The following is a 9,557-nucleotide window of genomic DNA, read 5'->3' on the forward strand; positions in this document are numbered from 1 at the left end:
ATTGGCTGCTGCCTGTCAGGGGGCGGAGCACTGGCGCCGCAGCGGCTGGGAAGGGGCCGCGGAGCTCTGCTCTGCGGTTTCGCTGGGCCTGGGGAGGGGCTCGGGGGTTGGTGGCTGTCCCACTCCGCCCCCACTCATTTTCCTGAGAGATCTCACTCCGACTTGGGTAGGAGTGGGTTATCTGAGGGACCGGGTGGAGGGGCGAGTCTAGTACCTCGGCACCAGAAGCTTCTAGTTAGGATGTTTCCCCGGAAAAGTACTATCTGGCAATTCCGCAGCCTCACCCGAACTGAGGGGAGCCATCTTGTCCCTCTCTGCCTCGAGTTTATGTTGCATCCTTCTGTCCTTCCATGTTGGTGTTAACACAATTTGGGTTTGTTTGTTTTTTTTTTTCCTGACCTCATAGCCTCGGGCCCTGGGTGTGCACTGGGAAGCTGTGCAGTATCAGAGGGACAGAATGACCTTCCGGCCCTGAGTCCCTGGTGAGTTGTTATTCCGAAGATAGTGTTTGGCTGGTCTCCATCTCTGCTGAGTGCAGTGAGCTCAGACTGCAGCAAGGGGTGTTTCAGTAAACCCAAGCAAGACCTTCCCAACTACAAATAATGTGACACAGTGAGTTGGGTAACCTTGGAAGGCAATGGTATTACTTCCCCAGTGAATTCTCAAAACAGAAGGGACAATGTTTGAACCAAGAGAGGGCTTGGCCCTTCCAAAATGCAAAAAGCCGGGGGATGTGAAAGAAGACTAAGGAGGCTGACACTGTTTTATGACTGACTGGAACATCCTTGTACAAGTGGTGCGGTCTGCAAGTCTACCCCTCCCCCATTCCTCAGTGTGTCCCCACTACCTACTCTGCACTCCAGTGTCTTCTTTTACTCAGGATACTGAGTCATTCTGTATGTATACGTATCAGACAGAGCCTGTCTTTAACCCTAGGGCTCCAGCAGTACTTTTTTGGGTCTCATTTGTCTTACAGTTTCCGAATGGTATAATGAAGGAAGAGGAGCACAGTACCTGATTGAGCAAGGCTGCCTGTGAGCGGTGTTCTGATCCACCTCCTCTCCGGAGGCCCTGAGGAGGATTGGATAGTGTCTGCATTTTAAGTACCTCGCAGCAATCCTAGTTCCTATCATGGGACATATATTTAGCAAAACATCCAATCCATTCTGCGATTTGGACGTGGCCCTACCAGAAACTAACATAATGCTCTATGTCAATTATCTCAATTAAAAAAATTTGACATGGCCCTGAAAATCCCTTTTATAGCAGAGAGGGGGAAATAGTACCGGCAGAACATAAGATGGTGAGGATGCCTCACCCTATATGACACATGAGACAATGCTCTGCTACACCTCCACCCCACCATTTGCACGTCTGAATCTGGCAAAGAGCATAGAGAGATATGCAGGCCTCCTCTTCCGCAATCAAAAAAGAGTGCCACGTGGAGGCAGAGACAGAATAGGTTGTAGGGAGAGGAAGGGGACAGTTTCCATAGCAACTAGCAAGATCCTCAGTATAACTGGTCAGCGGCAGTTAACTATAAGCTCTGCTTTCATCAAGTCTGACAAAGAGGTTAGACAATAGCTCTGATTGGTATGGGGAAGGACTACACACTAATGAGAATGGTAGGAGCAGAAATTCAGAGCGGTGATCGCAGACTTGCTAGAATTGGCATTTATTAATTAGACCTGCAAATATAGACTGTAATAGTACTGAAAGATAACTATAGAGTCTTGGCATCTATGCTGAAGAATTTTACAACTGAAGGCAGAAAACACCAATGCACATATGTGCAAGGCATAGAAAGGTGAATAAAAATGTTAAAGAAATACGTTTATATATGAATTGCAAAGTGTATAAAACTCTATTTTGTGTTTAGGAATAGTGTGCTGTGGCAGGAGCATTCAAAGGCCTATCTGCTTGGAAACATGATATACATGATAGTGAGACATTTGCAGTCGTGTGTTAGTGGTTATTAAACCCACTGTAGTGTTTCATTTAACTGTTTACACACTGAACTGACCAGGTATGATCTTTGGGAACTCTCCTTTTCTCTAGTTTCTTCCACACACTTTGTCATACAGCATTGACAGACAAAGTGGTTACAACCAATGCTTTCCAAACCATTTGTGGTGAAGGACCCTTGAACTGTAGAAGGGGTCTTTAAGGATCCATCACTGAAAAAGGAGGTTAGAGGAGATGTAAAAGGAAGATACCATTGTAGGTTCTTTCCTTGGGTGTGCACTAGAGTGGGCACAAGTCAGAAGATAGTATGAATCTCAACTGGTTTGAAAGGTAGTTGTAGCCTTGGCTAAGTTTAAGCCAGTTAAGAGATTCTCAACCCCTAGGCCTTCATCAGTTCAAAATACATAGTGATAAGTACCCAAAAGGTAAATCATACACATGCTTAACAAAGTGAAGGGGCATCTCTAAATTTTTTGTGAAAATAATTTCATTTTGGTATTTAAATTATTGAAGTTGTCCTCATGAGAGAAATCAGAATTTTATTGGAGTTAATTACTCTTACCTTGAATTATTTATGTGTGGCAGAGGAAGGTACCACAGTCCTGTCAATGCTTAAGATCTCCATAGGACTTAAAGCTAGCTCTGATAATTCATAAAGAAAAAATACTGGCTCCTTCCTGCTAGCCTGATGAATGTCTTTAGTTTTTCTGGGGGACTGAGCTCATTTGGCAGAATTCCAGCCTGCTCTGCTGAAGCGCATGGTCTTATCAAGCAAAATATCCAAGATGAGATGTATGCAGCTCACATTCCCACCCCGTATTCAGTTCTGCCTATAAAATGTTCCTTACGCAGGGAGAGTTGTGTTGGATTACAGGATCACTGTGTCAGAAGCTTATCCTTGGCTTTTGGGGAAAATAGTATGATCATAATGTATACCAGCAACCACAGGGTCACCTCTTAGCACAAACACTGGTATTTTTGCAAAGGCACTGAGCAACATAACCTTTAACAAGGCACTGAGTAAAATAATCTCTAAAAAGTTTGAGATGGGGAGAAGTCTGCATTTATTACTATGTCGGGCACACAGAGGAGTCCAACAGTAAACATTTGTTGGATAATTTCCCTAGTTATTCTTTGTCCATTAAGTAACGGGAAGATCAAAGGCACTGGGTTTACCCTCCCTGTACAGAGCATTACAAAGGACAAGGAGGAAATCCCCTTTTTTCCTCCCTCACTCTCCACACTCTTTTATTTATTTATTTGTTTGGGCCACACCTACAGCATATGGAAGTTCCCAGGCTAGGGATCAAATCAGAGCTACAGCTGCCAGCCCATACCACAGCCACAGCAATGCGGGATCCGAGCCACATCTGTGACCTACACCACAGCTCACAGCAACGCCTGATCCTCAGCCCATTGAGTGAGGCAAGGGATTGAACCTGCATCCTCATGGATACTAGTCGGATTCGTTTCTGCTGTGTCACAACAGGAACTCCTGCCACGCTCTTCATTTTAAGAAAGTGATTTGAGTCCCCAAAGTGAAAAAGAGCCATTTATAGGTACTATTTTCTCCTGTTCATTCCATTAGCCTCCGAGATGGAGGTTAGTGTTTGGCCTCCGATACTACCTTTTCCTTTAGTCTTAACAAAGCTACCCCTTACTGTAAGGATCTCTAAGAATTTTCTTGTCATAGTTAAGAGGATGGTGGTAAAAAGAATCTAAATACATAACTTACTTTTGGGGCTGTGCCTGTGTATGCATCTTTTGTTTCCAAGATATTCATAGAATAGAGTTACTTTTCTTCAAGGAATACTTGATTTGCAGAAATATTGTTCCCTCTATAGTTATGCAAAGTCACAAATACTTTTTCTCTGTCTTCTCATCAGTTCTTTCTTGAACATCCTTCATCATATGCCCCAACTTCCCTTTCTAACAATACTTCCTGCAAATTCCTTGCATTAACCTCTTATGCAGTCAGTCTGAGCCACTTGCCTTTCCCTTAGTCCTTCTGGTACTTCCTGTTCAGGTGTCTCTTTTTCCTTGAATGCATTGTTATCCTTAATTCTCATCTAGGGATTTATTTACATCTACCTTTATGATTTACTTTATTTGTGGAAAGTAAGATTCCATCTCATTCTACAAAGAATTTAAGAAGTATGGGCTAACTCAAACACAGCTGCTTCTCTGAAACTGACTTCCCCTCTTGCTGACTGTGTGAACTTAGGCAAGTCATTTGTCCTCTCTATGCTTTAATTCTCTAGTAAAATTATAATAGGAGTTCCCATCGTGGCTCAGTGGTGATGAATCCGACTGGTATCCATGAGTACGTGGGTTTGATCCCTGGCCTCATTCAGTGGGTTAAGGATCCAGCGTTGCAGTGAGCTGTGGTGTAGGTCACAGATGCATCTCGGATCCCAGTGTTGCTGTGGCTGTGGTGTAGACCTGCAGCTACAGTTCTGATTCATCCCCTAGGCTGGAAACTTCCATATGCAGTGGTGTGCCCCTAAAAAGACGAAAAAAAATATTAATAATAGCACTCCACCTTATGGTTTTTTGCAAATTAAGTTGGGGAGTTCTCACTCTGGTGCAATGGGATAAGTGGTGCCTCTGGTATGCACTGTGGGTTAAGGATCCCTTGTTGCCACAGCTGTAGGTCTGATCTGATCCCTGGCCTGAGAACTCGCTATGCTGCGGGACGGCCAAAAACGAAAAAAGAAAAGAAAATTAAGTGGGGCAATCTTTTAAATATGCTTAAAAAAATGCCTAGAATTCTTTCTGTGTATGTGTCATTCATTCAGTAATATTTATTGAGTACTTACTGTGTGCCAGCACAAATGAAACACACAAAGATCCCTGTTCTTGGGAGCTTACGTTCTAGTCAGGGGGATAGATAATAAATAGGTAAATTATACAGTATTTCAGAAAGTGATTAGTGCTGTGGCAAAAAAGAGAAAATACTAGGTAAGGGTGATTAAGGATGTTGGTGTGGCAATGGCAAAGAATTGCGCAAGGGCAGAGAAGGTTGCAATTTTACAGGAGCTGGTCAGGGTAGGCCTTAGTAAGATGAGACTTGAGCAGACTTGGAGGAAGTAAAGGAGTTGGCCATTTGGGTATCTGGTAGAGCGTCTTGTAGGCAGAGAGGATAGCCAGTACAAAGTCCCTAAGGTAGCAGCATGCCTGGTACATTCAAGGAATAGCTGAAGTCCATTATGGCTGGTCTAGAGGAGTGAGAAAAAGAGGAATAACAGATGAGACAGAGATAATAGGGGCCAGATCACATAGGGCCTTGTAGGCATTGTTAGGACTTTGGTTTTTATTGTGAGTGAAATAGGGAACATGTGCAAACTTTTTCACAGAGGAGTAACTTTTTTTTTTTTTTTTTTTTTTGGCTTTTTGCCTTTTCTAGGGCCGAACCCCTCGGCATATGGAGGTTCCCAGGCTAGGGGTCTAATCGGAGTTGTAGCTGCCAAGCCTATGCCAGAGCCACAGCAACGCAGGATCTGAGCCGTGTCTGTGACCCACACCACAGCTCATGGCAACGCCAGATCCTTAGCCCATTGAGCAAGGCCAGAGATCGAACCCACAACCTCATGGTTCCTAGTCGGATTCATTAACCACTGCGCCACGATGGGAACTCCCAGGAGTAACATGGTTTGACTTAAATTTTTGCAGGATCACTTTGGCTGCTCTACTGACAAGAGACTGTAGAGCTTGTAAGGATTAAAATTGGAAACCACTCTCATGATGTCCAGCATTAGCCTCCGATCATTTTTTGGGATAAAATGCTCCCAGGAATTTTGATGCTTGGGGATCTGAGAGACCTGGGTTAAAAATAATAATAATAAAGTGGGAAACAAGTCAGGGAACTTGCAGTAATCTGAGTGAACAATGATGTAGCTCAGATCAAAGTGATGTTAGTAAAGAAGCTAAGACACAGTATTTTATTTTTTATTTTTTGCTTTTCTTTTGCTTTTTAGTGACACGTCTGCGTCATATGGGAGTTCTCAGGCTAGGCATCGAATCAGAGCTGCAGCTGCCGGCCTATACCACAGCCACAGCAACATGGGATCCAAGCCACATCTGCGACCTACACCATAGCTCACAGCAGTGACAGATCCTTAACCCACTGAGTGAGGCCAGGGATCGAACCCACATCCTCATGGGTACTAGTCAGGTTCATAATCTGCTGAGCCAAAATGGGAATTCCTAGACACAGTATTTTAAATACAGAGCTAAAGTTCTCTTGTGGTACGGCAGGTTAAGGATCCACTGTTGTCACTGCAAGCAGCTTGGGTTGCTGTGTGGTGGCGGTTTAATACCTGGCTGGGGAACTTCCACATGCTGAAGGTGCAGCCAAATAAATAAATAAATATAAAGTCAGTCTGATTTCCTGCCTTATCAAATAGGGACTGAGAAAGATAGTAAGTAGTGGCTCCAAAGATAAATTAAAAAAAATTCTAAAGTTATCTTTGGAGAGAAGAAACAGATTGTAAGGCTACTAGGGATGGAATGTAGACATTTAAAAATTTATCTTACTTTGGCATTCCCACTGAAGCACAGTGGGGTTGACCATGTCTTTGCAGCGGCAGGGCCCTGGGTTCCATCCATCCCTATCCTGGTGCAGTGGATGTTGCCTGTTTAGAATCCCATATACCGTGGGGTGGCCAAAAAATAAAAAAACCTTTATATTATTTTGTAAATTTGACATTAGAGTCATATAAATGTTTTACATAAGTATAAAACAAAATTAAACCAAAATGACCAACCTTACCCTTTTTTTGGCTGTGACCTAGGCATGTGGAAGTTCCTGGGATGGAGCCTGAGCCACAGCGATGCCAATGCCAAATCTTTAATTGCTATGCCACCAGGGAACTCCAAGAATATATTTTTAAAATCTCCTACAAATCAATAAAAGAAGCAGCACAATTAGGAAGTGGAAAAGCAATGCAAATAGATTTTCACAAGAGATAATATGCAAATGGCCAGTAAAAACATCATTAGTCCTAAGGAAAGGCAAATTGAAGACACAATGTACTATCACTTATCCACAAAATGGCAAAAATTAAAAACCAATGAGGAGTTCCCACTGTGGCGCAGTAGATTAATGATCTTTTCTCTGTGGTGTTGCTAGTTTCATCCTTGGCCTGGTGCAGTGGATTAAGGATCTGGAATTGCGAGAGCTATGACGTAGGTCACAGATGTGGCTCAGATAGGATCCCTGGCCTGGAAACTTCCATATGCTTCAGGTGTGGCCGAAAAAGCAAAAAAAAAAAAAAAAAAAAAAAAAAACAAAAAAAAACCCAAAAACCCAACCAGCCAACCAACCAAACAAAAAAAGACCAATGATACCAAATGTTAGCAAGAATGTAGAACAAAAAGGACTTTCATATAATGCTAGGAGTAGTGTAAAATGTTATAATTACTTTATAAAAGTATTTAGAAGTTTCTTATAAAATTAAACACCTAACCAATGACCTAGAAATTCCATTCCTAGGCATTTACAACAGAAAAATGAACACATGTATGTCCATAAAGAGATTTGTGGTGGTTGTTCACAGCCAAAACCTGGAAACAACCCAAATGTCCATCAGTAGGAGAATGGATAAACAAATTGTGATACCTTTATGCAATGGAATACCGCTCAGCTATAAGAAGAAACTACAAATATATACAACATAGGTGAAAAAAATTATACTGAAACAAGAGAAACAAAACACAAAAGAATACTGTGTTAGTTGGTCTCCTGAGAAATAGATGTCAAGACATGTTGAGATGTGAAAGAGGTTTATTGAGGGAGTATATTGGTTATCTATTGCTCTGAACCAAATTAATCCAAAATTTAGGGAGGTCCCGTCATGGCTCAGCAGAAACGAATCTGACTAGTATCCATGAAGACACAGGTTCAATCCCTGGCCTTGCTCAGTGGGTTAAAGATCTGGCGTTGCTGTGAGCTGTGGTGTAGGTTGCAGACTCGGCTTGGATCTCATGTTGCTGTGGTAGTGGTGTAGGCCAGCGGCTACAGCTCTGATTCGACCTCTAGCCTAGGAGCCTCCAAATGCCTCAGTACAGTCCTAAAAAGACCAAAAAAAAAAAAAAAAAAAATCCAAAATTTAGCAGCTTAAACTAACAAATATTTATTATCTGACATAGTTTCTAAGGATCTGAAATCCAGGAACAAATTAGGTGGGTGGTTTTGTCTCAGGGTTTCCCATGAAGTTGCACTCAAGATATCAGTTGGGGTTACATAATATGAAGACTTGACTGAGGCTGGATGATCTGCTTCTAAGATGGTTCATTTGCATGGCTCTTAGCAGGAAACCTCAACTCCTCATCAGGTAGGACTCTGTATGTCTACTTGAGTATTCTCATGACAGGGAGGCTGGCCTCTCCCAGAGCAAGTGAACCAAGCAAGTAAGGAAGGGGCTACAATGCCTTTTTATTACATAGTGTTGAAAATTAGGCGCCATCATGAGAAGCAAGTCACTGAGTCTAGTCTACTCTCAAGAGGAGGGAGATTGGTTCTACCTTTTGAAGGGAGTGTCACTGAATTTGTGGATGTATTTTAAACCACCACAGACAGAGATCAGGGGAAGGCAGAGAGAGCCTTAGACCAAAATACAGTCTGAAATCTGTGGAAGGAGAGAGAAAAGGACTGAGAATAGGGAAGGGAGGGTCTTGTCCTACAGCATAGATCCAAGAAAGATTTGGCCATACTGATGAAGCATCTTCAAGTCAAAGGCACTTGTTGGAAGAATCTTGAATTGGAGCTGCAGCTGCTGGCCTACACCACAGCCACAGCAACATGGGATCCGAGCCACATCTGTGATCTACACTGTAGCTCATGGCAATACCGGATCCTTAACCCACTAAGCAAGTCCAGGGATCAAACCCGCATCCTCATGGATACTAGTTGGGCTCTAGTGGGATACTACTGCTGAGCCACAGTGGGAACTCCAGAAGAATCTTTTATATCACAGGATTGGGCCTTCCTTATTAGCTCTGCTCTTCTCTGGCACTGGCTGGGATTGGCCTATGGGAAGTTTGGCTTTGGGGCAAAGCAGATAGATCCAGAGTGGCAGCAGGTGAGATCATCAAATACGCTCTCTGAAAGATTTCAGTGGTGCATATTCATGGTCACCACAAGTACATGCTGCATGAATAAGTTTACATGAAATCCTAGGATGGGCAAAACTTACTTATAGTGATAGAAGGCAAATAAGCAGTTGCTAGGGCCTGGGGAGGGGATGGGAATTGATTGCAAAGGGGCACAAGGGAAATTCTGTGGTGATGAAAATGTTCTGTACTTGGTTATGGTAGTGGCCACATACAGATATAAATTTGTTGCATTTGGGAGCTCCTGTTGTGGCTCAGCGGAAACAAATCTGACTAGTATCAGTAAGGGCTTGGTTTCAATGCCTGGCCTCGCTCAGTGGTTAAGTATCCAGCATTGCCGTGAGCTGTGGCTCGGATTTGGCTTTGCTGTGGCTGTGGTGTAGGCTGGTGGCTGAAGTTCTCATTCACGCCCTAGCCTGGGAACCTCCATATGCTGTGGGTGAGGCCCTAGAAAGACCAAAAAAAAAAAAAAAAAAAAA

General features: G+C 43.1%; 1 long non-coding RNA gene across 1 annotated transcript; it reads left to right on the forward strand.

Annotated features, from left to right (window-relative positions):
• LOC100736659 lies at positions 19 to 5,417 on the forward strand. Its single transcript, XR_301013.3, has 3 exons — positions 19 to 166; positions 407 to 482; positions 977 to 5,417. It is a non-coding gene; the product is annotated as an uncharacterized LOC100736659 (long non-coding RNA).

Source organism: Sus scrofa, chromosome 1 (genome assembly GCF_000003025.6).
Source record: "Sus scrofa isolate TJ Tabasco breed Duroc chromosome 1, Sscrofa11.1, whole genome shotgun sequence".
In the NCBI taxonomy this organism is placed as follows: domain Eukaryota; kingdom Metazoa; phylum Chordata; class Mammalia; order Artiodactyla; family Suidae; genus Sus; species Sus scrofa.